Here is a 25,709-nt window from a genome sequence, read left to right as displayed (position 1 = left end):
TTTGTTTTCTTTTTTAAGTTATTTTTATTTCTCTGCTGAGATTTCTTATTTCTCTACTTCAGTTGTGGACATATTTTGTTTTAATTTATTGAGATTAGTTAAAATAAGCACTTCAAAACCCTTTTTTAACATTCCGCTCATCTCAACATTTCTCTTAGTTGATTTTCTTTTCTAGTGGTTGTGTGCTCCATTTATCTGACTTTTCATGTCAGGCAATTTTTAATTGTGTTCTAGGTTAAGTTGTTAAAATTGTAGGTTTTGTTATCTTTCCCTGTTATTTTATTAGCAGACAATTGTTTTATTAGAGTTTGTGTAGGACAAAATTATTTTGCAGCTGGACTGAGACAATTCTATGTTTACCTCTAGGACTTCTGAAAGTCTGGCACTATATCTCGGCCAAAAAAAGAACAGTGGACTAACTAATGATTTGTAAATGTACTGTTTTTAGTTCAAAACTCCCCTGAAGGCACCAAAAACTGATTTGTTTATGAATGAATGACACCTGACGTGACCAGTTAAACTTTCCATCTTGGCTTTTAATTCAAGAGGGCACTAGAAAAAACTGGCTGGAAACTTTTAGGCAGCTTTCCTGAAACCAAGATTTATTATACAGCTTTTGTAACTCAATCCTGAGATAAAGCATATATTCATTGAGAGTATGTCAGACCCAAGAAGCTGTGCTTGGAAGTCTCCCAGACTCTCAATGATTGCTGGTACTTTCTCCTGTTATACCAAATTCTTTACCTTTAATAAAACTTTTACATGAATGTACTCTTTGGAGATTTTTAAGTTCTTTCAGTGATTTCATCAGTTCTAATCCTTGCAAAATTGAACTGTGAAATCTGGTTGTTGTGTGGCAGCTTCAGTCTCCTTTCTTCTTTTTTTTTTTGAGACGGGGTCTCGCTCTGTCACCCAGGCTGGAGTGCAGTGGCTGGATCTCAGCTCACTGCAAGCTCCGCCTCCCGGGTTCACGCCATTCCCCTGCCTCAGCCTCCCGAGCAGCTGGGACTACAGGCCCCCGCCACCTCACCCGGCTAGTTTTTTGTATTTTTTAGTAGAGACGAGGTTTCACCGTGTTCACCAGGATGGTCTCGATCTCCTGACCTCGTGATCCGCCCGTCTCGGCCTCCCAAAGTGCTGGGATTACAGGCTTGAGCCACCACGCCCGGCCCTTCAGTCCCCTTTCAAATCAATTTTTTTTTTTTTTTTTAGACAAGGTCTCGCTCTGTCACCCAGGCTAAGGTGCAGTGGCATGATCTCAGCTCACTGCAGCCTCAGTCTCTGGGGTTCAAGCAATCCTCCCACCTTCTAAGTGGTGGGGACCACAGGCACGAGTCATCTTGCCCAACTAATTTTTGTACTTTTGGTAAAGATGGGGTTTCACTAAGTTTCCAGGCTTGTCTTGAACTCCTGGGCTAAGTGATCCACCCACCTTGGCCTCCCAAAGTGCTGGGATTACAGGTGTGAGCCACCGCGCCCAGCCTCACTTTCAGATCTATTACTACTGGCAGAGATGCTTTGTATCTGCTCCACACATGTGTGATTGAGGGGCCAGTGAAAGATACAGGCAGGCAGAATTTAGACACTCCCTTTCTGACTCCTTCCAACGTTTACCTACACTCTTCAATGGTAACCATCTCCTGAACTTCAGTTTTCTGGTTCCCTAGGCCATTTTCCACCACACTTTTCTAAGCCCCGCTGCTTCTGGCATCATCTGTGCTTGGTCTCAGGCTGAAAGTTTCAAAAAATGAGAACTCACTTTGTAGAACTCCCCTCTTCCAAACAAGTACACTCCCATAGAGTCTTTTTTCTGCTTACTCTCCAGTGATTTGGTTAGCTGTTGTTTGTTTTAGGTTCAGAGTTTATGGTTATTTTCTATGGAGAATTCAGTCTGATTTGATCTTACTTCATCACTAACGGAAGTGGACTTCTGATGAGATTTTTAAAATATTGCCCTTTTCCATGAAAGTTGTTTTAAATTGAAAAAAGCTAAATTTTAGTTTAGTTTTCAGCAGAGAAAATCTATTGCCAACCATGAGCTAACAGAGTGTCTTAGAAACACAGCATTTAAAGGTGAACCTGTTTCATCCAAAAAATGATCATATATTTTTTTCAAGACAAGAATTGTTCAGAAAAATTATTTTTACCAAAAAAAAATTGATCAGTTGTCTGCTCATTATACCTAAGTGGTATAATGAAGTACTTGACACACTACAGTCCTGACATTATTAGATGATGACAAGCAGTTGCCAATAACAACTAGAAAGAAAGATTGCTATACATACTATATGAATATTTAATCTTTGTTTCTTTTTCACAATGTTAATGTACTGTCTTCTTTAATTCTCATAATAATCCAATGAGATACGTATTACCTATCCATTTAGTAGATGAGGAAACAGACATCATAGGAGGGAAGACACATACTAAAAGATAACACCTGGCCTGTTCGATTTGTAAGCTGGGCTCTTAATTACATGTACTACATGATTAATTACCATGAGTTAGTTGACATTTATAAGTATATATGTGGATATGGATCTGTGTATGTGTAAGGATGCTTTTAGGATATTTTCAGTAAGTGATACTCCCAACACAGGAAAAAAAGCATTATTAAAGAAAAAGGTACTGCCTGATGGTAACTCTGTAAAAGTTCCTTGTGTACATTGGTATTAAATGTATCAATAAATGAATGTGTTTTGTATGAGAAATATAAACATTTATTTTACACCAAAGTTATTTAATTTTCTTTATAATATGTAAAATAATTATGTCCTACAGTTAGTACCTCTGGAAGCCCTAATAGTGTATTTCACAGTGTCGTAGTTATAGTTTTAGGCCTGAAAAGCAACAGTTGGCAAAATACAATTTGCAGGCCAAATTCTGCCCAATACTTATTGCTGTAAATTCTATTCTATTCTATTCTATTCTATTCTATTCTATTCTATTCTATTCTATTCTATTCTATTCTATTCTATTCTATTCTATTCTATTCTATTCTATGATTGGAATGCAGCCATGGTCATTTTTTATGTATTTTCTATGGCTACTTTTGTGTGACAGCAGCAGAGTTGAGTTGTCGTAGCCAATACTGTATGGTCTCCAAGCCTACAGCATTCACTCTCTGACCCTTTCAGAGAAGGTTTGCTGACTCCTACCCTTATAGGAAACTGAAGGTTCTCTAAATTTTTTCTCTTGCCCACCTTCCATTTTCCTATTTTATTAATAGGATACTTTAGATTCAGAGAGGCTTACTGGATCACATAAATTAATTATATATCCAGGACTAGAACCCAGGTCTCTTATTTCTCAACTTAGTACTTTGAATTAAGTCGTTGTTGTCTTTTTTTTTTTTTTTTTGGAAGGTGCATGTTGACAGAAAGAGAGGGTCTCTTAGTGGATTTCTTTTCCTATGTTAAAATGATTTCCCACAGGGTAAATTAGGTTCATGATCTAGAAAAATTTTTCTTTCAGGTTCACAAACACAAAATCATATCACAATGCAACCTGTTTTAAAAGGCTACATTTTTACCCAGATAACACACAATTTGGTGGGCTATCATTTTGAAAACCCATGCCAGTAGAGAGAAGATGGTTTTTTCACTCTATGCCTGCTTTTCTCAAGTTACCTAACCTTCTATCTACTGAAATTTTCAAGTGTAATTGATTTTATTTTTTTATTTATTTTATTTATTTTTATTTTTATTTTTTGATACGGAGTCTGGCTCTGTCGCCCAGGCTGGAGTGCGGTGGCCGGATCTCAGCTCACTGCAAGCTCCGCCTTCCAGGTTTACACCATTCTCCTGCCTCCGCCTCCCAAGTAGCTGGGACTACAGGCGCCCGCCTCGTCGCCCGGCTAGTTTTTTGTATTCTTTTTTTTTTTTTTTTTTTTTTTTTTTGAGACGGAGTCTGGCTCTGTCGCCCAGGCTGGAGTGCGGTGGCCGGATCTCAGCTCACTGCAAGCTCCGCCTCCCAGGTTCACGCCATTCTCCTGCCTCAGCCTCCCGAGTAGCTGGGACTACAGGCGCCCACCTCGTCGCCCGGCTAGTTTTTTTGTATTCTTTAGTAGAGACGGGGTTTCACCGTATTAGCCAGGATGGTCTCGATCTCCTGACCTTGTGATCCGCCCGTCTCGGCCTCCCAAAGTGCTGGGATTACAGGCTTGAGCCACCGCGCCCGGCGTAATTGACCTTTTTATAGGTGGTTGCTGACTTTACTGAGCTAATTTCCAAAGCTTTAAGATTGATAATAAACATTTCAGAAAGTTAGCAGTCATATATTTAAGAAGAAAAATATGTCCACAGTTAAGTGTCATTCTAATGTAACATATACATATACATAAATTTACTCTTTTTTTTTTTTTGAGACAAAGTCTTGCTCTGTTGCCCAGGCTGGAGTACAGTAGCACAGTCTTGGCTCACTGCAACTTCTGCCTCCTGGGTTCAAGTGATTCTTCTGCTTCACTTCTGCCTCAGCCTCCTGAGTAGCTGGGACTACAGGTGCCCGCCACCATGCCTGGCTAATTTTTGTATTTTTAGTAGAGACGGGTTTCACCATATTTGCCAGGCTGATCTTGAACTCCTGACCTTGTGATCCGTCCCGTCTCAGCCTCCCAAAGTGTTGGGATTACAGGTGTGAGCCACTGCATCCGGCCATAAATTTACTCTTTATGTTTCCAAGGTGTGAGGTCTTATTCTCAACCTTGATTTCCTCTAAAAACCAAATGCGATAAAAACTAAAGACTTCAGGCCTACAGTTTTACTTGTGTATATATGCCAAGCCTTCCATGGGTTGGCACAGACCGTGATCATGGGACAACAGCCCCTTGCTGCACAATGAAAAACATTATTACCATTAAAATCTTGGTCTAAACATTTTTTTACAAAGCCTTTTACTTGCATTGGGTCATTGGAATCCCTCTCACTTTTTTTTTTTTTTTTTTTGAGACGGAGTCTCGCTCTGTCACCCAGGCTGGAGTGCAATGGTGCAATCTCGGCTCACTGCAAGCTCCGCCTCCCGGGTTCACACCATTCTCCTGCCTCGGCCTCTCGAGCAGCTGGGACTACAGGTGCCCGCCACCATGCCCAGCTAATTTTGTGTATTTTTAGTAGAGACGGGGTTTCACCGTGTTAGCCAGGATAGTCTTGATCTCCTGACCTTGTGATCCGCCCGCTGTGGCCTCCCAAAGTGCTGAGATTACAGGTGTGAGCCACCGCGCCCGGCCCCTCTCACTTTTTAATAGGCCATTTACTCTGGAATAGTGGTCCAAAAATTGGCAGAATATGATATTTAATTGGTGAATTTATTTTAAATGCAGATGACTGGAATCCAGCAGAGATACACTGAATGTGAGTTGTGGGATGGGAGCAGTCAGGGATCTGTATTTTTTAAAAGCTCTGCAGGTGATTTTGAAGCACACCAAAGTTTCTTTGGTATTGAGGAAAATTTTATTTTTATTTATTTATTTATTTTGTTTTTTCCAAGCCAAACCGTATCCAGCTTTATTAAAGATACTTTCCATAAACAATCGTGGTATTTCAGGCAGGACATGGACAGACAATCGTTAACAGTATACAACAACTTTCAAATTCCCTTCTTCAATGGACTACCAAAAATCAGAAAGCCACTATAAAACCCAGTGAAGTCTTCATCTGATGCTCTGAACAGGGTGAGGGTTGACATTTCACATTTAGTTCTTTAATAACTTTTCACAAGCCGACTCTGACTTTCAGGAAGTGAAACGAAAATAGAATTTTTCTGAAGATCCATGATCTAGAAACAGAACCACTGTTCTTTTGACAGGTGCCATCTCAGTGGCATTACTGGAAAGTCTAGATTGCCTGACACGCTGGTAACCAATGACTAGGGGTCAGGTCCCAGTGGATATCTGGGCTTATGGGAGTTAAGTTGACGCTGAGAGATGGAAAAGGAGAAGAGGACCTAAAAATTAGTTTGTTTTGCCATATCACAAGGCTTTTGTGCCAAGGTGGCCGTGTGTGTCAAAGTCAGGAAATCCTTCCTCCTGGGAGCCAAGAGGAAGTCTCTCAAAACTAGAAGGGAAAGGTGTTTTCCCCACATCAGTCCAGCTCCGGAGACATTCTGTTAGTGACATATGTCCCTTCCCCCAAAAACAACAATGAAGTGTTCTGTGTGCTAACGACATAGCTTAAAAAAAAGGAAAACCAAATTCTGCATTTTTATAAAGCTTGATAAAAAATAGTATTTCAAACCGTACAGTCACCAGAAGTACACAGTTATCAAAAATGCACACACTTCACTTGGCCTCTCCAGCACCTTCAGCTCTCTGTGCCTGGTCGGTTTTGGCATCTCCATTTTCTGCAAGGTTATTCCCCTTCTTGCCAGAATCAGCTTTTCCCTTTTTCCCTCTCGGTACCTTCTCTCCCTTCTTTGCAGGGGCCTTTTCAGGCTCGGACTTTGGTTTTGGAGGAGCAGGTTTAGCAGACAACCTTGCAGATCTTCTCTGTGGTTCGTCCTTCATCTTGGCTTTATCTCCTTTAGCATCCCCTTCAGACTTTCTCTTCGACAGGGAGGCGGCGGCGGCGGCGAGGGAGGCGGGACGTAGGCGCTGGGTGCGGGATGCAGGGGCGCGCGGGCTTGGGTCTGTCAGGGGGTCGTTCTCGTCTCTTCTTCACACTGCTCGGGCTCCCGGGAGTTTAGAAAGTGAAACTTTTCACATGACAATCTGGAAAACTGGGTTCTAATCCTGGCTGTCTTGTTAAATTGCAATGTGGCCTTGAACAAGCCGCTTGGATAAGCAGCCAAAAAGGAGGAAGGGGTCTCCAATGGAAGGTCCCTGGTTTGTTTGTTTTTTTTTTGTTTTTTTTTTTCATAGTTGTTCAATTTCTTTAGTTTTCTCAACTGTAAAAAGGAGGACATAACATTATTTACCTTGGGTTTGCTGTAAGGAAATTGCTTGTCACATAATAACAACTCAAAAGTTAACTTGTTAGATTGTATTATTATTATAATCATTATTAATATTGATGCCAAAATGATAGGGAACTATAATTCAGTGTAATAGACATACTATTTTTTCCCCACACAACCAAGAAACAACTGGCCCCATTCATTCATTTAGATAAGTAATTGTTGCTACCCACTAGGGTCCAGGTACTGCACTAAACTTAGGACACAGGATTGGATACTATGGGGGCTCTGACCTTAAAAGATATCCCAGTGGCCGGTGCGGTGGCTCAAGCCTGCAATCCCAGCACATTGGGAGGCTGAGGCAGGCAGATACCTGAGTTTGGGAGTTTGAGACCAGCCTGGCTAGCATGGTGAAACCCAATCTCTACCAAAAATACAAAAATTAGCTGGGCATGGTGGCAGGTGCCTGTAATTCCAGCTACTTGGGAGGCTGAGGCCAGAGCATTGCTTGAAGCCCAGAGGCAGAGGTTGCAGTGAGCCGAAATCGCACTACCGCACTCCAGCCTGGGTGACAGAGTGAGACTCCGTCTCAAGAAAGAAAGAGAGAGAGAGAGAGAGAGAGAGAGGGAGGGAGGGAGGGAGGGAGGGAGGAAGGAAGGAAGGAAGGAAGGAAGGAAGGAAGGAAGGAAGGAAGGAAGGAAGGAAGGAAGGAAGGAAGGAAGGAAGATTATATCCTCCTTGTCAAAAGACATATATAGCTAAATATTGAAGCTGCTACTTTTTCTAAAGAAAGCCACAAGTGTTTGCTGAAAAGCCATTTCACCCACTTCCACAAAAAAGATAATAGCTTCTATTAAATAGTTCATCTCTCTTCTTGAGTAGTGTGGCATACATATATTAGACAATATTATATTTTTGGATAACTCATAGCTGTATGAGTAGCTTAGATAAAATGAGCTAAGAGGGTTCAATTAAGTTCTCATTCTGATGGCACTCACTGTCTTTGACTTTTATAAAGGTTTATAATCCTTGTTGCTGTAATTTTAAAGACTTAATAAAAATAGTATTAATAGCCTTTTCATCATTTAAACAGTCTTCTTTTGAGAATTCCGTTATTGCTTTTGATAAATTCCTTCTAGAAAGCATATGAGGAATGGGAAATGGTTAGATTATCATGAACATGTATAATATCAATGTTTCTTTTGTTAAAAATAGCACTAGGAATATTCAAAGATGTCATGCTTATTGTTCTATAAACTAAAACTTAACGTTTTCTACTAAGTTGAATAAGAATATAGATTGAACATACTTCCTTTTCTTATCAGCTCTCTCCTCCTCAAGTGTGAATTGAAGAAATTTCCCTAAGGGAGAAAAAAATTGAGCTTACCTACATAGAAGTCAAATAATAAGTTTAAAAAATATTTATAAAACATATGAAAAATAAAATCTAAAAAATACCTAGTTGAAAACTAATTCAGATTTCATGAAACAACATTAATAACAATAACAGATAATGAACAAAATATATTAACAAAATCAAAATGGCTAGCACATTAAAGACATTACCACTAGTTATTTAAGAAATACAGATTAAAGTGAAATCACATTTTTCTAAAAAATTAGTATTTTTTTTTATACTCCATAGGTTCATAGAGGTAAGTAGAGATTTCAAAATAGCAATATGTAACATTGATAAGGGTGTGATGACACCCTTATTCAATGTGGCCGTGTTTATAAATGATAATTTTTTGAAAGTTTTAGCAATAAAGCATCAGTCTTATTTTTTTATCTATTTATTTATGTATGTATGTTTTTGAGACAGGATCTTGCTGTGTTGCCCAGGCTGCTCTTGAACTCCTGGGCTTCAATGATCATCCTGCTTCAGTCTCCCAAAGTGCTGGGATTAGAGGGGTGAGCCACTGTGCCCAGCCAAGCATCAGTCTTAAATCCACATACACTCTTTTTATCAATCTAGTCTCTGAGGGATGCACATGATAGAAACCTCCACTCCAAACCAGCTTAGGTGAAACAGGGAATTATTTCTTGTGGATTATATCAGGATAGATTCTGTTACTGAAATTATATTGTTACGAATCTGCCCCCTCCCCTCCCCTCCCCTCCCCTCCCCTCCCCTTCCCTTCCCTTCCCTTCCCTTCTTTTTTTTGAGACAGAGTCTTTCTCTGTAGCCCACACTGGAGTGCTGTGGCGCAATCTCGGCTCACTGCAAGCTCCGCGTTCTGGGTTCACTCCATTCTCCTGCCTCAGCCTCCCGAGTAGCTGGGACTACAGGTGCCCGCCACCGCGCCCGGCTAATTTTTTGTATTTGTAGTAGAGACAGAGTTTCACCTTGTTAGCCAGGACGGTCTCGATCTGCTGACCTCGTGATCTGCTGACCTCGTGATCCGCCCACCTCGGCCTCCTAAAGTGCTGGGATTACAGGCGTGAGCCACCGCGCCCCTGTCGAATCTGCCCCTTTTCATCTCTAGTTTCCACCTCTCCTCTGTGTTAGCTTCATACCAAGGCAAGCTCTCTCAGTGATTGCTGGAAAGTTGGGCTGGTGAACCCAAAATATCAGAGACAGCTCTCAACCAATGTAGAAAGTTAATTTTGCTGAGGTTAAGGAGGTCCTGAGGGTCATGTTCCCAAGGTGGTGGTGGGGGAGACTGCCAGGTCATAGGTAGATAAGAGACAAAAGGTTGCATTCTTTTGAGTCTTTGATGAGCCTTTTACTGAATACACAATTTTTCTGGCTCAGTGAGTCTGTATTTTTACATAGACAATAGGGCAGAGGAGGCAATCAGATATGCATTTGTCTCAGGTGAGCAGAGGGAGGATTTTTCTGTCCTGCACCTGTGAAGATATGTGGTGGGGGATGCGGGGGTTGGGGTGGAGTGAAATTCAACACAACTGATTCAGGGTAAATATTTTGAGGTCACGAGAAATTTCCTTGTGGGCAAATTGTCAGGGAGGTATGTAGCTCTTTTATCTTTGTAGCTATCTTATTTAGGAATTAAAATGGGAAGCAGGTTTGCCTGATTGTGGTTCCCAGCTTGACTTTTCCCTTGGCTTAGTGATTTCAGGGTCCCAAGATTTATTTTCCTTTCACAGGCTGATATCAGATAGCCAACCCTAATGAAAGGGAATGGCTTTTCCAGTAGTTCCTAGAAAAGCCCAAGAGTGAACCTCGTTGCCTCAGTTAGGTCTCATATTCAGTCCCAAACCAGTCACTGCAGCGAGGAAGGTAGAATGTCCTGATTGCCCACCCTGGGGTCCTGCACAAGCCTTGAAGGCAGGGACAGAGTCAGCTTTATCCAAGCTCCTTGGGATACAGTGTGATTCTCCAAAGTAAGATGTTACCAGCAAAAGAAGGGGAAATGGAAGCGAGTCAGGAAAAATCAACAGATGCTCACTGCACAGTTTCATCCTTAAATAACACTCCTGTAAATCAATATTAAGAAATAATAAATGCAAAGATTAACATCCAAATGTTTAATATAGCTTTGGTTATAATACTTAAAAAAACAAAACAAAACCCCAAAACCTTGAATAATACTGTTGTTTGACAATAGGCAAATTGTAAATTAAGAAGTACAAAATGTATTAGGGAGCCAAAAAATTATGTTTCAAATACCCTTTAGTGCTTATGAGGAAAGTATACTTTATGATATAAAGTCATAAAGGCAGAATGTCATATATACAGTAAGAGCTCACCTATGTAAAAAAAAAAGTGCAGAAAACAAACCTGGGAAAACCTATTAAAATAATAATTAGTTCTAAGAACTGTTGGACTTATTCATAAAACAGGGTTTTTTGGAGTGTTATTTAATGGCAAGAATTTTTATTCTGAATATTATTTCTTTATAATTTCCATACTTTTACATATGTTACAAAAAGAAACCGAGAGGTGCGCTGCATTTAAATAGAAATTCTAATAACTTCACTTAAATTATTATGATATTCCAAACATCATTTTAAGGTGCTTTCGGGTACGCTGTCTCATTTAATGTCTCACATAGTCAGTTGTCAGTTTGATTTGCTCCATGAGGGTATTGTTCTTCTATAGGAGCCATAAACAAAAGCTGTTGATTGACACAGTGATTCATTTGTTCATTCATCCAACTACCTAGGAATTGTTAGAGGGATTAAAAAATAACCCCTAAAGGAATTTGCTAAAATTAGGAAGGTTAAGAAAGCTTTTAAATTATCTTGGGTCAGTGAACAGGTTTTTGCAGTGATTAGAATATGTTAATTATTCTTTGTTTTAAGTAAATGAAGAGCTAAATGAATGCCAGCAATTCTGTCAATGTCACTGTGTGTGAAGAGGTTATGCTTATGATAGCATTCTATTGCAATCATAAAAATCATTTAGGAATGTTTTTTCTGCAAGATTTTAGAAATGTATCCTACGATTAATTTTTAAATGTATTATGAATGTCAAATATAATACTTACATACTAAATATATTTGGGGTTAATTAATTTTCTACACATTCACTTATGAATAATTTGTATTCCATCTGCTGGTTGAGGTGGAATTTCTGGTCAAAGGGTGTTTGTGACTGCTGCTCCCTGAAACTTCAGCTTCCTGAGAGGAAGTAGTGCCTCCAAGCCTCAGAGACAACTGTGGCCAACTTCCACAAAAAAAGAGGGATAGCAGAGATTTTCTGGTCAAGAGTCTATTAGGAGAGAATGTAGAATGACCCTTAAGGCCAGCTGGAGGCAGTGATCTTGGCTATATAAGGCTAACTGGGCCGGGCGCGGTGGCTCAAGCCTGTAATCCCAGCACTTTGGGAGGCCGAGACGGGCGGATCACGAGGTCAGGAAATCGAGACCATCCTGGCTAACATGGTGAAACCCCGTCTCTACTAAAAAATACAAAAAACTAGCCGGGCGAGGTGGCAGACGCCTGTAGTCCCAGCTACCCGGAAGGCTGAGGCAGGAGAATGGTGTAAACCCGGGAGGCGGAGCTTGCAGTGAGCTGAGATCTGGTCACTGCACTCCAGCCTGGGCGACAGAGCCAGACTCCGTCTCAAAAAAAAAAAAAAAAAAAGGCTGACTGGATCAGTATTAGGGTGATGGTCAAGGGAGCCAACACCAACATACATAAGAAACTTTCTTTCCTTTTTATTATGACCTAGAATTTTTATTATATATTTACTGAAATTTGGCCAAACTCAGTAGCTCATGCCTCTCTGTAACCCTACCACTTGGGAGGCCGAGGTGGGAGAATCACTTGAGGCCAGGAGTTCAAGACCAACCTGGGCAAAATAGCAGGACCAAAAAACAAAAAAACAAAAATTAGCTGGACACAGTGGCACACTCCTGTAATCTCAGCTACTCGGGATGCTGAGGCTGAGATCACTTGAGCCCAGGAATTTGAGGCTGCAGTGACTTATGATCATGCCAGTGCACACCAACCTGGTCAATGGAGCAAGTCTCTGTCACTAAAAAGAAAAAAAATAAGTAAATAAATGAAGTAATTTGTATGGATTTAAATACTAATTTTTATTATTTATCAGTCCTGGGCATGTACAAAAAGAAAAATATAAGCAGAATACATAGGTTAAAATATTACTTAAAATTTTCTCATATTTGAAGTCTAATTCTTTTGAGAGACTCTGAGTTATTGATACCCCAGCTTTTCCTTATAATAATATAATCCTTTGTGTAATGAAGAGTATTAGTCATGTGGTATATTTTCAGCTCAATTGTGAAATATATACATAAAAAAAGAGTATGTAACATAACAGTACAGTTGAACAAATAGTTAAATATAAACCCGTATATCAAGAGAATACTATGAGCGCCTCAGAGCCCATGATTTCCTTCCTTCCTTCCCTCCTTCCCTCCCTCCCTCCTTTCCTTTCCTCTCCTTCCTTCCTTCCTTCCTTCAAGATGAAGTCTCACTCTGTCACCCAGGGTGGAGTACAGTGGCATGATCGTGGCTCACTGCAACCTCTGCCTCCCAGGTTCAAGCAATTCTCCTGCCTCAGCCTCCTGAGTAGCTGGGATTACAGGCATGCATCACCATGCCTGACTCATTTTTTTATTTTTCGTAGACACGGGATTTCACTATGTTGTCTAGGCTGGTCTCAAACTCCTGACCTCAAGTGATCTGCCCACTTTGGCCTCCCAAAGTGCTGTGACTACAGGCATGAGCCACTACTCCTGGCCCCATAATGCACTGTCTTTTTTTAAAATTATTTCTTTGCTTTTTTTCTATAGTGTTATCAAGTATATTTGCATCTAAAAACAAAGATTTGTCTCTGTTCCCTGCCTTTCCCTTTCTGTGTCACAGTGGGCTCTGAATTAGAAAAGTACCTGGGCCTCATCCCATGACAGGTAGATAATGATGAATACAGTCATGAAGTCGAGCCCATCCAGAGTTGGTGGGGGATTCCTACCAGGAATGACTCCTACCATCAATGACTCCTACTAGGTCATTGATGTATGTAATGGGTTCTTCCCAGACTTGAAACCAGGAGCTAGTCAATCCATTCAATCTCCTGGTTAGCAGTAAGAACTATATATAAAGTCATGTAGGCCACTCATGTGACCTCTGATGGGGTTGTCAATAGTAACCACTGAAGACTTTTCTTTTTTTTTTTTTTTTTTTCGGTACAGAGATACAGCCAGTTTTGTGCTGCAGTGACTTAGGGTAGTTTTCGAGCAGGTCAGAGGAGAGGCAATGCTGGCTTCTTCTTTTCCCTACATAATGCAATGCAAGAAGGTGACAGATGCTACCTGTCTCTAGGACCAGAGTTTATTGTGTCCAGATAACTTAATATATATATATAACTTAAACTCATCATATCTGCCATTCATTGAATTCCAAATACTGTTCTTAATGATTCATGCACAATAGTTTACTTAGCACCTCACTAAACCATACAGGGTAGTTACTGTTATACAGATGAAAATATATATATTTTTTAACAAATGAAGGAACTAATGCCTTCATAATTATTTGCCCAGGATTCCACAGCTAATAAATGTACTTGAATTTATGCTTTGAACCCCAATGTGGCTTCTACAATTCTGAAGGTACGCAGACAAGTTATACTTGATAGTAGTAGGTTTTCATTTCTGTCTTTATGAAAAATGCATGATTTTATACTGTACCTGAAGAAATAAAATTTCTTTAAAAGCTGACCTCATGTATTTTTTTAAAAGTTTTATTGTATAGGTGGGGCGCGGTGGCTCACACCTGTAATTCTAGGACTTTGGGAGACCAAGGAGGGTGGATCGCCTGAGGTCACGAGTTCAAGACGAGCCTGGCCAACTAGGCAAAACCCTGTTTCTACTAAAAATACAGAAATTATCTGGGCGTGGTGGCACACACCTGTAATCCCAGCTACTCATAAGGCTGAGGCAGGAGAATCGCTTGAACCTGGGAGGCAGAGGTTGCAGTGAGCTGAGATAGTGCCACTGCACTCCAGCCTGGGCAACAATACTGAGATTCCGTCTCAAAAAAAAAAAAAAGTTCTATTGTGTCTCCAACAGATTTTTGTTCTTGGAAGCTGAGGAGATAGAAGATAGCCTATTGAATACAGTACTCCAATCCCCATGCCACCCTCTACATATTTACAGTAGGGATTGAGGAATTCTGTCCTTTAAGCTGCATTTGCAATGCTTACCAATAGAGGGAGGGATCAGACCATGGAGAAGAGCAATACGACCAGGCTAAGGAACTCCTTGGTTACTTCATGATGTTCTTTGGCAGCTGGAAGTAGATTGAGCATGAACCCCGTGAACTCTTGGTTAATGAAAGTAGACGTCTTCTTGTTATCTGGAAGAGAGGAGTTTGCAACTCTAGTGAGGGGAAGTGCCAGTTTGTAGGGACTTGAAGGGAAAAAAACCTAACTTGCTTAGTGTTCTATAGCCAAGTTTCTCTTTTTCTGTTTTTGTTTTTTGAGACAGGATCTCACTCTGTTGCCCAAGCTGAAATGTAGTGGCATGATGACAGCTTACTGCAGCCTCAACATCCTGGGATCAAATGATCCTCCTACCTTAGCCTCCTGAGTAGCTAGGACCACAGGCCTGTGCCACCTCACCCAGCTACTTTTAAAATTTTTCATAGACAGGGTTTCCCTATGTTGCCCATGCTGGTCTTGAACTCCTAGGCTTAAGCAATACTTCCACCTTGGCCTCCCAAAGTTCTGAGATTTTAGGTATGAACTGCAGTGCCTGGCTGAGCCAGGTTTCTCAGCTTCAACACTATTGGTTTTTTTAGACCAAATAATCCCTTGTTCTTAGGGGCCGTCTTGTGCATTTTAATGTGTTTAGCAACATCCCTGGCCTTTCCCAACTAGATATCAGTAGCACCCTCCTTCCTGCCCCAGCTGTGACCATCAAAAACATTTCCAGGCATTGCTAAATGTCCCCAGGGCAGCAAAATTTCCACTGATTGAAAACCACTATCCTAAAGATCTGAGATCTCCTGAAGACCTAGAAGATAAGTAAAGATATTCTCTTCCTGGTGGCTGGGGAATCTAGGGCTCTTATTGTTCTGGGATTCCACAATTCAAAGGTATGCATGCAATGAATGGAGTTAGGTACAGTCCATAAACATATGAACAAAGGGCATAAAAGTATGAACAAAGGGCAACCAGAATCTTAACACCAGGCAGAGTGATAAAAGAAGCAGCAGCTTGAAACTTTATGAGCGGGGAGAAAAGAATGGAAACTGGATCAAAAGGGAGGAAATAGAGATGATCTCTGACAAGATGGGGTGATCAGGCTCAAGAAGCAAAGCCCCCCACAAGGGAAGAACTCTTATATCTATGGATGGGAAGAAGCTGTAAAATTATTTTAGCCGATTCAAACACTTCTCTCTCAACTTTCATCTCCCAGGATTTGCTGTCTCACTTACGAGTTTTGTTGCTCCTTAGCCACTCATTTTAGAAACCTTGGAGTCATTTTTTTTTATAGTGACTCTCTTCAGAAAGGAAAGGATTTTTTATTTATTTTTATGTTTTATTTTTTTTAAGATGGAATTTCGCTCCTGTGGCCTAGGCTCTGGAGTGCAATGGCACGATCTCAGCTCACTGCAACCTCCAGCTCTCAGGTTCAAGCGATTCTCCTGCCTCAGCCTCCCGAGTAGCTGGGATTACAGGCATGCACCATCATGCCTGGCTAATTTTTGTATTTTTATTTATTTTTATTTTATTTTATTTTATTTTTTGAGACAAAATTTCACTCTTGTTGCCTAGGCTGGAGTGCAATAGCACAATCTGGGCTCACCGCAATCTCCGCCTCCCAGGTTCAAGTGATTCTCCTGCCTCAGCCTCCCTAGTAGCTGGGATTATAGGTATGTGCCACCATGCCTGGCCAATTTTGTATTTTTAGTAAAGACAGGGTTTCTCCATGTTGGTCAGGCTGGACTCGGACTCCTGACCTCAGGTGATCTGCCTGCCTTGGCCTCACAAAGTGCTGGGATTACAGGCGGGAGCCCCCGTGCCCAGTCATTTTTGTGTTTTTAGTAGAGACTGGGTTTCACCACGTTGGCCGGGCTGGTCTCAAACTCCCAACCTCAGGTGATCCGCTCGCCTTGCCCTCCCAAAGTGCTAGGATTACAGGCGTGAGCCACCACGCCCAGCCTAAAGGAAGGGATTTAAATATGAATTTTCTTGTCTAATAGGAACTTCCATGCCCATAATGGAATCTAGGTTACTTTGAGGGTTGTAAGGAACATTTTTCGTTGCATGTTCCAGCAGACTGGCAACAACTTCTTTCCTTGCAAGCATGCTGGCTACCACAACCTAAAATATGTTTAATCAAAGAGAGAAGACTCAAACTAATCCTAGATAAGAGGAAAACAAACAAACTAATAATATACAACTTATAAAGCACATGGATTCACAGACCCACATATTTTGTAATGCTATGCAGAGTCTCTGATATTGCCAGGCACTCTGTATTTGGTAAAGGTAATAGTCATGGGTCCACGGTCTTAACACCAACAGGTAAGTCACTGGTTAGTGCTCCTGATAGGCTCAGATCCACCCTTTAATGCAGCTGGGACTCAGTCTAAATTATCCATTCACATCTCTAGAGGCTGTTTGCAGAAAGGATAGTATATGGATCCATCTCACCTGTGATGGTTAATAGTGAATTTCAACTTGTTTGGATTAAAGGATGCAAAGTATTGTTCCTAGGCATGTCTGTGAGGGTGTTTCTCTGTAGGCCAAGAAAGGCAGGTCCACCTTCAATTTGGGTGGGCACAATCTAATCAGCTGCCAGCACAGCCAGAATAAAAGCAGGCAGAAGAACGTGGAAAGATTAGATTGGTTTAGTCTTCCGGCCTACATCTTTCTCCCATGTTGGATGCTTCCTGCCCTCCTATATTAGACTCCAAGTTCTTCAGCTTTGGGACTTGGACTGGCTTCCTTGCTCCTTGGCTTGCAGACAGCCTATTGTGGGACCTCACCTTGTTATTGTGTGAGTCAATACTCCTTAATAAACTCCCCTTTATATATACATCTATTCTATTAGTTCTGCCTCTCTAGAGAATCCTGATATACCACCCAGTGATCAGCTATTTTGTTAAAGTATGGCTTCTAATACTAAATCACTAAAAACCATTAGATTATCACATTCAAGGGCATCTGGCTTAAACGTTGTTGCATTGTTTACTGGAGTGGGCCATAATAAGCAGGACTCAATAAATGTTAATTAACTGAGTGCATGGATAATTAAATGAGTAAATGCATGGCTACACTCAGAGCTTAGAATAGTCTAATATTAACATTTGTCCTCAAACATGGGAACACTTCTACTTTTTCTGAGCATTTGCTCTAGAATCCAAGGACATTTTAATTAGAGGATGGCATGGTCTTCTGCTGAGATTCTTTTTATCAACTGAAGCACCCATTCTGCAAAGACTCTTGAGTGTTAGCTAGTAACAACTCAAAAGTTTTCCCTCTCTCTTTACAGAGAATTTCCCTAGGTCAAATAGCAGCCAGGAGTTACCTCCTCTACCTTGAAAGCTACACTACCTTAACCTTGGCCAATGGCTGACTGGTGTGGGAATCCAAAAGTCCTCCTCCTTGCCTCAAGGCAACTCAAATCTGTGTTGTAATTCACGTCCCAGATCTTCTCCAGTGAAACAAACTAAAGCTGCTGTTCAGCTGACACCACACTCTTTCTAAGCTTTATTTTCTCCTGCTTTATTCCTCTTCCTTCACTCCTCTTCTTCTGAAAACACCCCTCCAGTGAAATATTTGAACAAGGCTGTGGATACATGAGAGAATCTTATAAGTTGAGTGCTATGCAGGCAAGTTTAAAAAAAAAATGCCTTAAGCTCTCAACATCCATGAAATATCATTTTACATATATTTTAAGAACAATGTGATTTTTTTTTTTTTTTTTTTTTTTTGAGACGGAGTCTCGCTCTGTCGCCCAGGCTGGAGTGCAGTGGCTGGATCTGCGCTCGCTGCAAGCTCCGCCTCCCAGGTTCAGGCCATTCTCCTGCCTCAGTCTCTGGAGTAGCTGGGACTACAGGCGCCCGCCACCTCGCCCGGCTAGTTTTTTGCATTTTTAGTAGAGATGGGGTTTCACCGTGTTAGCCAGGATGGTCTCGATCTCCTGACCTCGTGATCCGCCCGTCTTGGCCTCCCAAAGTGCTGGGATTACAGGCTTGAGCCACCGTGCCTAGCCGTGATTGTTAAAGATAATTATTATTGAGATCTCTGTGTTTTACAAAATCAACTCTATATAAATGTACTAAACTAACTACTGAGTACTATGCTCAGTACCTTGGTGACAGGATCATTCATACTCCAAACCTCAGCATCACACAATATACCCAGGGATAATCTTAGAGTGTACACAAATCTGCACGTGTACCCTCTAAGTCTAAAATAAAAGCTGAAAAAAATGTACTGGGTTTTCTCACTGGGGTTAAGTGAGTTAGTAAGACAAGATCCCTTCTTGTCTGGGCACAATGACTCACGCCTATAATTCCAGCACTTTGGGAGGCCGAGACGAGCGGATCATCTCAGGTCAGGAGTTCAAGACAAGCCTGGTCAACACAGTGAAACCTTATCTTTACTGAAAATACAAAAATTACCTGGGCATGGTGTCACATGCCTGTAATCCCAGCTACGAGGGAGGGTGAGGCAGGAGAATCACTTGAACCTGGAAGGTGGAGGTTGCACTGAGCCACGATCCTGCCACTACACTCTAGGCTGGGTGACACAGTGAGACTCTGCCTCAAAAAAAAAAAAAAAAAAAAAAAAAAAGAAGGAAAAAAAAAGAAAAAAGACTCCTTCAAAGAGGTTAGGAGGGGATTCGGGCAAGTAAACAATGGGCTGTGCTAGTGTGGTAACAGAGCTGTGGAGCCGGAGAGGAGCAGTTATTAATCTCATCTAGCGGAATGGGGGAAGCTTCTCAGGGATGGTAACATTTCAGATGGTTCTTGAAGGGCGACTAGAATTCCGACAGGTAGAAAAGGGGGAAAGGAAAGTTTGGGGCATAGAAAGCCTTCTCATGTGGCTAAAGTAGGTGCTTCTCAGGAATAGAGGCCAGAAGCATGAGCATTTGGATAGGATTACTGCGAAGGGCCTGGGGCATAGAAAGCCTTCTCATGTGGCTAAAGCAGGTGCTTCTCAGGAATGGAGGCCAGAAGCATGAGCATTTGGATAGGATTACTGTGAAGGGCCTGGGATGCTATACACAACTTTGTGTTTTGTTTTGTTTCTTGGAGATGCGGTCTCACTCTGTTGCCCAGGCTGGAGTACAGTGGCATGATCACAGCTCATTGCAGCCTCGACCTCCCGGGCTCAAGAAATCCTCTAACCTCAGCCTCCCGAGTAGCTGGAACTACAGACATGTGCCACCAAGCCTGTCAATTTTTTTGGATTTTTATATAGAATGAGACCTCACTATGTTGCCCAGGCTAGTCTTGAACTCCTGGGCTCAAGCGAACTCCTTCCTCAGCTTCCCAAATTGCTAGGATTACATGTGTGAACCACCATTCCTGGCCCATACACAATTTTTTGTCTTGTAATTATAATGCCTCTCTGCCCCTTCCCGATTTTCACTTCCCTGTAAATTGCTTTATTCATCTTTCATTCTCATAAACTAATTTCAGTTCATGTTATAAAGCATTCAGCATGATGCTATACCCTACCATGCTGAAATGCTTTGTAATATGAACAAAATTAGGGGAAAGAGGAGAAGAAACCTGCAATTTTCGTCTTCGTCTCCTTTCTTGGGCATTAATGGAGAGAAGAAGAAACAAAATTGGTAGAAAAACTGTAACTTCTATAAAAAGATGAAACTCAATCCCTCAACAAAGGAGAAAATAAACGAACATACTGAGCATCTACTACTACTACTAAATATATAACGCACTTTAGAATCAATTCGTTTAATTCTCACTAATTACTCCATGGGGTGTGTAACTGTGATTATCTCAAGTATGAAGATAAGAAACCTTAAGCACAGGAACCCAGTCCATGGCCAAGGCCACACAGCTGTTGCGAGGTGGCACGCTCTCTCTCCAGACTTCGCCTCTGTGCAGCAGCTTCCTAGGAAGCACTAACTGTGCATGCCAGGGGCCAGAAACACAGCATCTAAGAATTGGGTACTGAAATCCTGGGTGTTCCTTTCGTAAATCACTGAAGAAATAAAAGAGGGAGGAAAGCAAAATAGAAAGAGGATTATTTAACCTGAGAGAGATGACTGAAAAAAAGGGAAAGAGTGTTAGAGATAGGAAAGAGAGAAATGTTAAAAAGAAAAAATAAAGATATGTTTTAAAAACATTAGATTGGCTGGGCGCTGTGGCTCACGCCTGTAATCCCAGCTCTTTGGGAGGCCGAGGCAGGCGGATCACAAGGTCAGGAGATCGAGACCATCCTGGCTAACAAGGTGAAAGCCCGTCTCTTTAAAAAAAAAAAAATTAGCTAGGCATGGTGGTGCGCGCCTGTAGTCCCAGCTACTTGGAGGCTGAGACAGTAGAATGGTGTGAACCCAGGAGGCGGAGCTTGCAGTGAGCAAGATCACGCCACTGCACTCCAGCCTGGGCAACACAGTAAGACTCCATCTCAAAAAAAAAAAAAAAAAAAAAACTAAAAACAAAAATCCAAAAAAACACATTAGATTGATTATAAATTATTTCCTCTAATAAGATATATAAGATACAAGTGTTACTTTTCTCAATATCCAATGGGAAAAAAACAGGAAAACTTTGGTAGTTTTAAGTATATATATATGCATATATATATATGTATACACACATTCAAGTAGACATGTACACACAAGTGTGTATATACACGCATGTGTATACATATACTATATGTCTTCTTTTTGTTGTTTTCATATATAGGTATATATACCTAATATAGGTGTGTGTGTGTATATATATGTGTGTATATATACACACATATATATACACACACACACACACATACTTAAAACTACCAAATGTTTCCCTGTTTCTTCCATTAAATATGTGTGTATGTGAGTATTTTCTTAAGCTGGTAAGGCAGACTTTATTCAAGGAGGCCATGGTGCTAGGTATGGGCACCACTACTACTCAGTCTTGCAGTGGGAGATAGAGAATGGACTCAACTCCCAGTATATTTTGATCTTTGTTTTATTTAGGCTTAAATTAAGAAGTAGAACTCAAGAAAAAGAAGACTTTGAAAGGAATGGTTATAATCTTTTGTACCAATGTAAATGCCTTTAAATATTCACTATCTAAAATGCTTTAAAAATATTCCCAGAGGCCAGGCGCGGTGGCTCAAGCCTGTAATCCCAGCACTTTGGGAGGCTGAGACGGGCAGATCACGAGGTCAGGAGATCGAGACCATCCTGGCTAATACTGTGAAATCCCGTCTCTACTAAAAAATACAAAAAACTAGCTGGGCGAGGTGGCAGGCGCCTGTAGTCCCAGCCTCTCGGGAGGCTGAGGCAGGAGAATGGCGCGAACCCAGGAGGCAGAGCTTGCAGTGAGCTGAGATCTGGCCACTGCACTCCAGCCTGGGCGACAGAGTGAGACTCTGTCTCAAAAAAAAAAAAAAAAAAAAAAAAAAAAAAAAAAAAAAAAAAAAAATTCCCAATAAAGTATTATTCACATTTCAAGTATATTAAAATTACTTATTTTTCTTAAAGTAATATATTGAATTATTTTGAAATGTTTTCCTCCATATGTATAATAATTATAATTTATTTCCTAAAATACAGTGTTATTTTCCCTGTGGATTAGTATTGCGAGGTTAGACTTGGCTCTAGAATGCAACAGGAAATATTAGATTTCAGACAATCGGGGAATTTTCTGCCCATACACAGTAGATAAACACATATTATACTATTAAGATATATTGTATTGCTTCTCTCTTCCACTTGGGAAAACAAAGCCTATAAATCCTATTTATACTGTTAGCAATGGGGTCTTTGTTTAGTGAACCTTATAGAGCATCAGGTGTTTTCTCTCCTTGGGTCCTTAAACTGAAACTTAATTGTCCCATGTCACATCTGTTCACATCAATCAAGTTACATTATTTTCTCTACAATGTGTTATTTGAGTTAATATGATTGATGTGACTAAATGTGATGGATCAAAAAGGTCTGTTAGGCACTACAGAAAATTTCAGAATCTCAGGTCTGCAGGCCAACGAATCTCTTTCTATGCATAATTTGGTGTAGAGTTAAATTTAGAAGAGCAATACAGTTCACGGGATTAAGAATTTTTGACACTGATTCTTGACAGACTCCTTTTTGATGATAAAGAGAAAGTATGAGTAATTTCCTAGGGCAGAGTTAAGGTTTAGGAGTCATTACCCTGCTGTAAATCAGATAAATTCAGGAAGGAATTAGAGTGGAAAGGGATTTGCCATTGGAAGACTGGGTTTGGAATCCCAGCTCCTCATGTTCCAGTAACGGGGCCTTGCAGAAATTGCTTGAATTCTTGGAACCACTGTTTCTCATCTGCATCACCTATCACATGAAGTACTGTGAGAATACCAGGAAAGAATATAACTAAAGGAAAGTTATAAATTACAAAGTATTATGACAAGACTCCACAGTTTTCTTGAGAGCTTAGACTGAATAGGAAACAAATTAATTATTTAAAAACCCACAGAAAGAATAGTCATTAAAACAATTAGGTCTTTGATACCCAGGAGCACCACAAATTGTGAAAGGAGGTCAAGTGATGGGTGGAGTAGAATACCTCCTGTTCAGCATCCTTGCACATCTCGAATAGTTACCCTTCTCTTTTAACTATCATAGATTCCAACGTCAAAAGTCTGAGTGGTCATTCTTGTTGAAAATATTCTCGGCCGGGCGCGGTGGCTCAAGCCTATAATCCCTGTACTTTGGGAGGCCAAGACGGGCGGATCACGAGGTCAGGAGATCAATACCATCCTGGCTAACACGGTGAAACCCCGTCTCTACTAAAAAATACAAAAAGCTAGTAGGGTGAGGTGGTGGGCACCTGTAGTCCCAGCTACTCGGGAGGCTCAGGCAGGAGAATGGTGTAAACATGGGAGGCGGAGCTTGCAGTGAGCTGAGATCCGGCCACTGCACTCCAGCCCAGGCGACAGAACGAGACTCCGTCCCAAAAAAAAAAAGAAAATATTCTTTTGTCAGCTGATACATTCTCAACTTGTATTTTCACCAGAGTTTTACTGTAATTATAAATTTAAAAATGGGGAAGCTGTATCAGTGTTCTCAGAACTGTCCAAGTGGCATCATGGTTTGGAATTTTCTTCTTTCTACATTCTATTCTTGCCAAAGACATCTGTTCAGAATCTACAAGTGACTGTGAGTTCCTCTTTGATTTGTTTTTATAGATGGCCTGATGTAAAGTAACTTGTAAGTTTTTTTATCTGTAACTTTAAACAAACTTTAAACTAATTGTATCTATAATAAACATCAGACACATGGTCTTAAGCAGAATGAAGAGCTGTATCATCACCTAGAAGTTGGAGTAGGAAAAGAAAGGCAGTGGCTGGAGAGTGAAGGTGAAGGAAAAAGAGCCTTTGCTGAGGGATCAAGATACTCATATTTGGCAAAGAGGACATGCTTTCTACTAAGGTCAACTGTAGTTGAAATCATCATTCTATTTTCAGCTTTAACCTTGGCAAAGACATTTAAGCCCTCTGTGCTTCAGTCTTCTCATGAATAAAATTGTCGCTTCTGTAGCTAAACTTCTGCATTGTGAGGTTGCCAATGGACTGCAACAACTCAAATGTGCTTTTTTATGTCTCTAGGTAATCAGAAAAAATATATAAATCAGTTATAGCCCAAGTCAGCATGAAGTGGTAGGATCCAAACATTTAATTTTTCTCTTTACGTAATTTCGTTTATCTTGTATTACTCAGGTTCTTTTGGGATTCTGCTTCCCTTCTGGGTTCCTCCCCAAGTAGCATCTTTTGGAAGAATAGTGGAGTTACTGGACTGCTAGAAGCATCTTTTGCAGTGTGCTGAAGTTATTAGTTGGGGTTATTGAGAGAATTAAGGGAAATGTGTCTCCTTGGCCCTAAGCTGGTCCTTGTGGTTGGGAGGTATACTGGCTGGTTTATTTAATTTATGAACTGTTTCCATTGATGGTATTTATTGCTGACAGTTACGGCAATGAACTTGTGTTCTTTTTGTCCTCAGCTCAGTGAGGACTTTGTATTCTCTTTCCATTGATTTGACTCCACCTTGTTACCCCTTAGGAGTGTCTGAACTCCTTAACTCCAGTTAGAGTGTTCTGCCTTTCAAACCTCAGTTCTAAGAACTCTCATCCTAATTACAGCAGCTACTTCTGATAAGCTCTCAGATAGAACTCAGAGTTGCTATTAAATTTACTTGGCATGCTTCTCTCTCCAGTTCTGAGAGACAGTCTCTTTCCAAAGTCCCCAAGATAGAGAAGGGGCCAGATATCCTCATTTGGATTTACCCAATACACCTGTGTTCTTTGGAAAGAAGACTGGAGAAGGTCTATCAGATCCATGTGTCATACTTCCCATACTTCCTTTCTCCCTTTTCTTTCTTTTCTCCACCTTCCTCCCTCTACCCCTCTCACTCGAAAGGAAGAGCTTTTATTTCCTGTACATCGTATTCTTCTTTTCTCAATAGAGCTATAAGACTTTTCTACCTATTACAAATAGGAGTATCTTTTTGCTCTATAGGAGAAATTCTATGATCTGGTCTATCATGTTGTATGGTTTGGGTTATGAAAAGTGAGTCTAATCTTTGTTAGAGCAAATAATTATTTATTTTACTTTGATCATTTAAATTAAAATAAGAGCTAAACCAAATAGTAAAATATGAGAACCTTCTCTTTCTTTTTTTTTAAATGCCAAGATAACAATTTATTATAGAGAGAAGAAAAATTTCTCATCCGAAATATAGAAATCTATACAACTTTGCCACAATCAATATACATGAACTGTATAAATTTACACCAGTTCATAATTTACCAAATAAAAGATGACTAACAAAGTTCACAAAAAAGATGGTGGTTTGTGGAAAAGACTTTTACCCAATTAAGTACAAGGAAAGTTACAAACCAGACCTCCACTTTCTAAAAATAAGAAGTTTACTCAGTCTTAGAAAACTACAAGCTAGCAAATGTACAGAGAGCTGGCTGGTGCTAACACCACAGTTGAGACAGTGTCTTTTTTAAGGGTCTTTTTAAAAGCCTGTTGCCATGGCAAATTCTGGTCACTTGCTACTTTCAAGGCCAAAAACACAATACAAGGTCTGACCATTTCCCCAAGTCATGCTTACTAGTTTGTCTTTATGTACATTTATACATATTTAAGTGCCAGGTAAAAGTCTTATCGGAAAATTTCCAGTACTACCATGCTTAAAACGTTCAGCTTT

The 25,709-nt window shown here is 40.6% G+C and overlaps 1 pseudogene; it reads right to left on the bottom strand.

Moving 5' to 3' along the window:
- Positions 1 to 6,274: 6,274 nt before the first annotated feature.
- LOC104671794 lies at positions 6,275 to 16,633 on the bottom strand (annotated as a pseudogene).
- Between the last annotated feature and the right edge of the window lie 9,076 nt (positions 16,634 to 25,709).

Source organism: Rhinopithecus roxellana, chromosome 4, assembly GCF_007565055.1.
Source record: "Rhinopithecus roxellana isolate Shanxi Qingling chromosome 4, ASM756505v1, whole genome shotgun sequence".
Classification (NCBI taxonomy): Eukaryota; Metazoa; Chordata; class Mammalia; order Primates; family Cercopithecidae; genus Rhinopithecus; species Rhinopithecus roxellana.
Note: the sequence above shows the minus strand (reverse complement) of the source record. Positions and strands in the feature narration are given on the sequence as shown.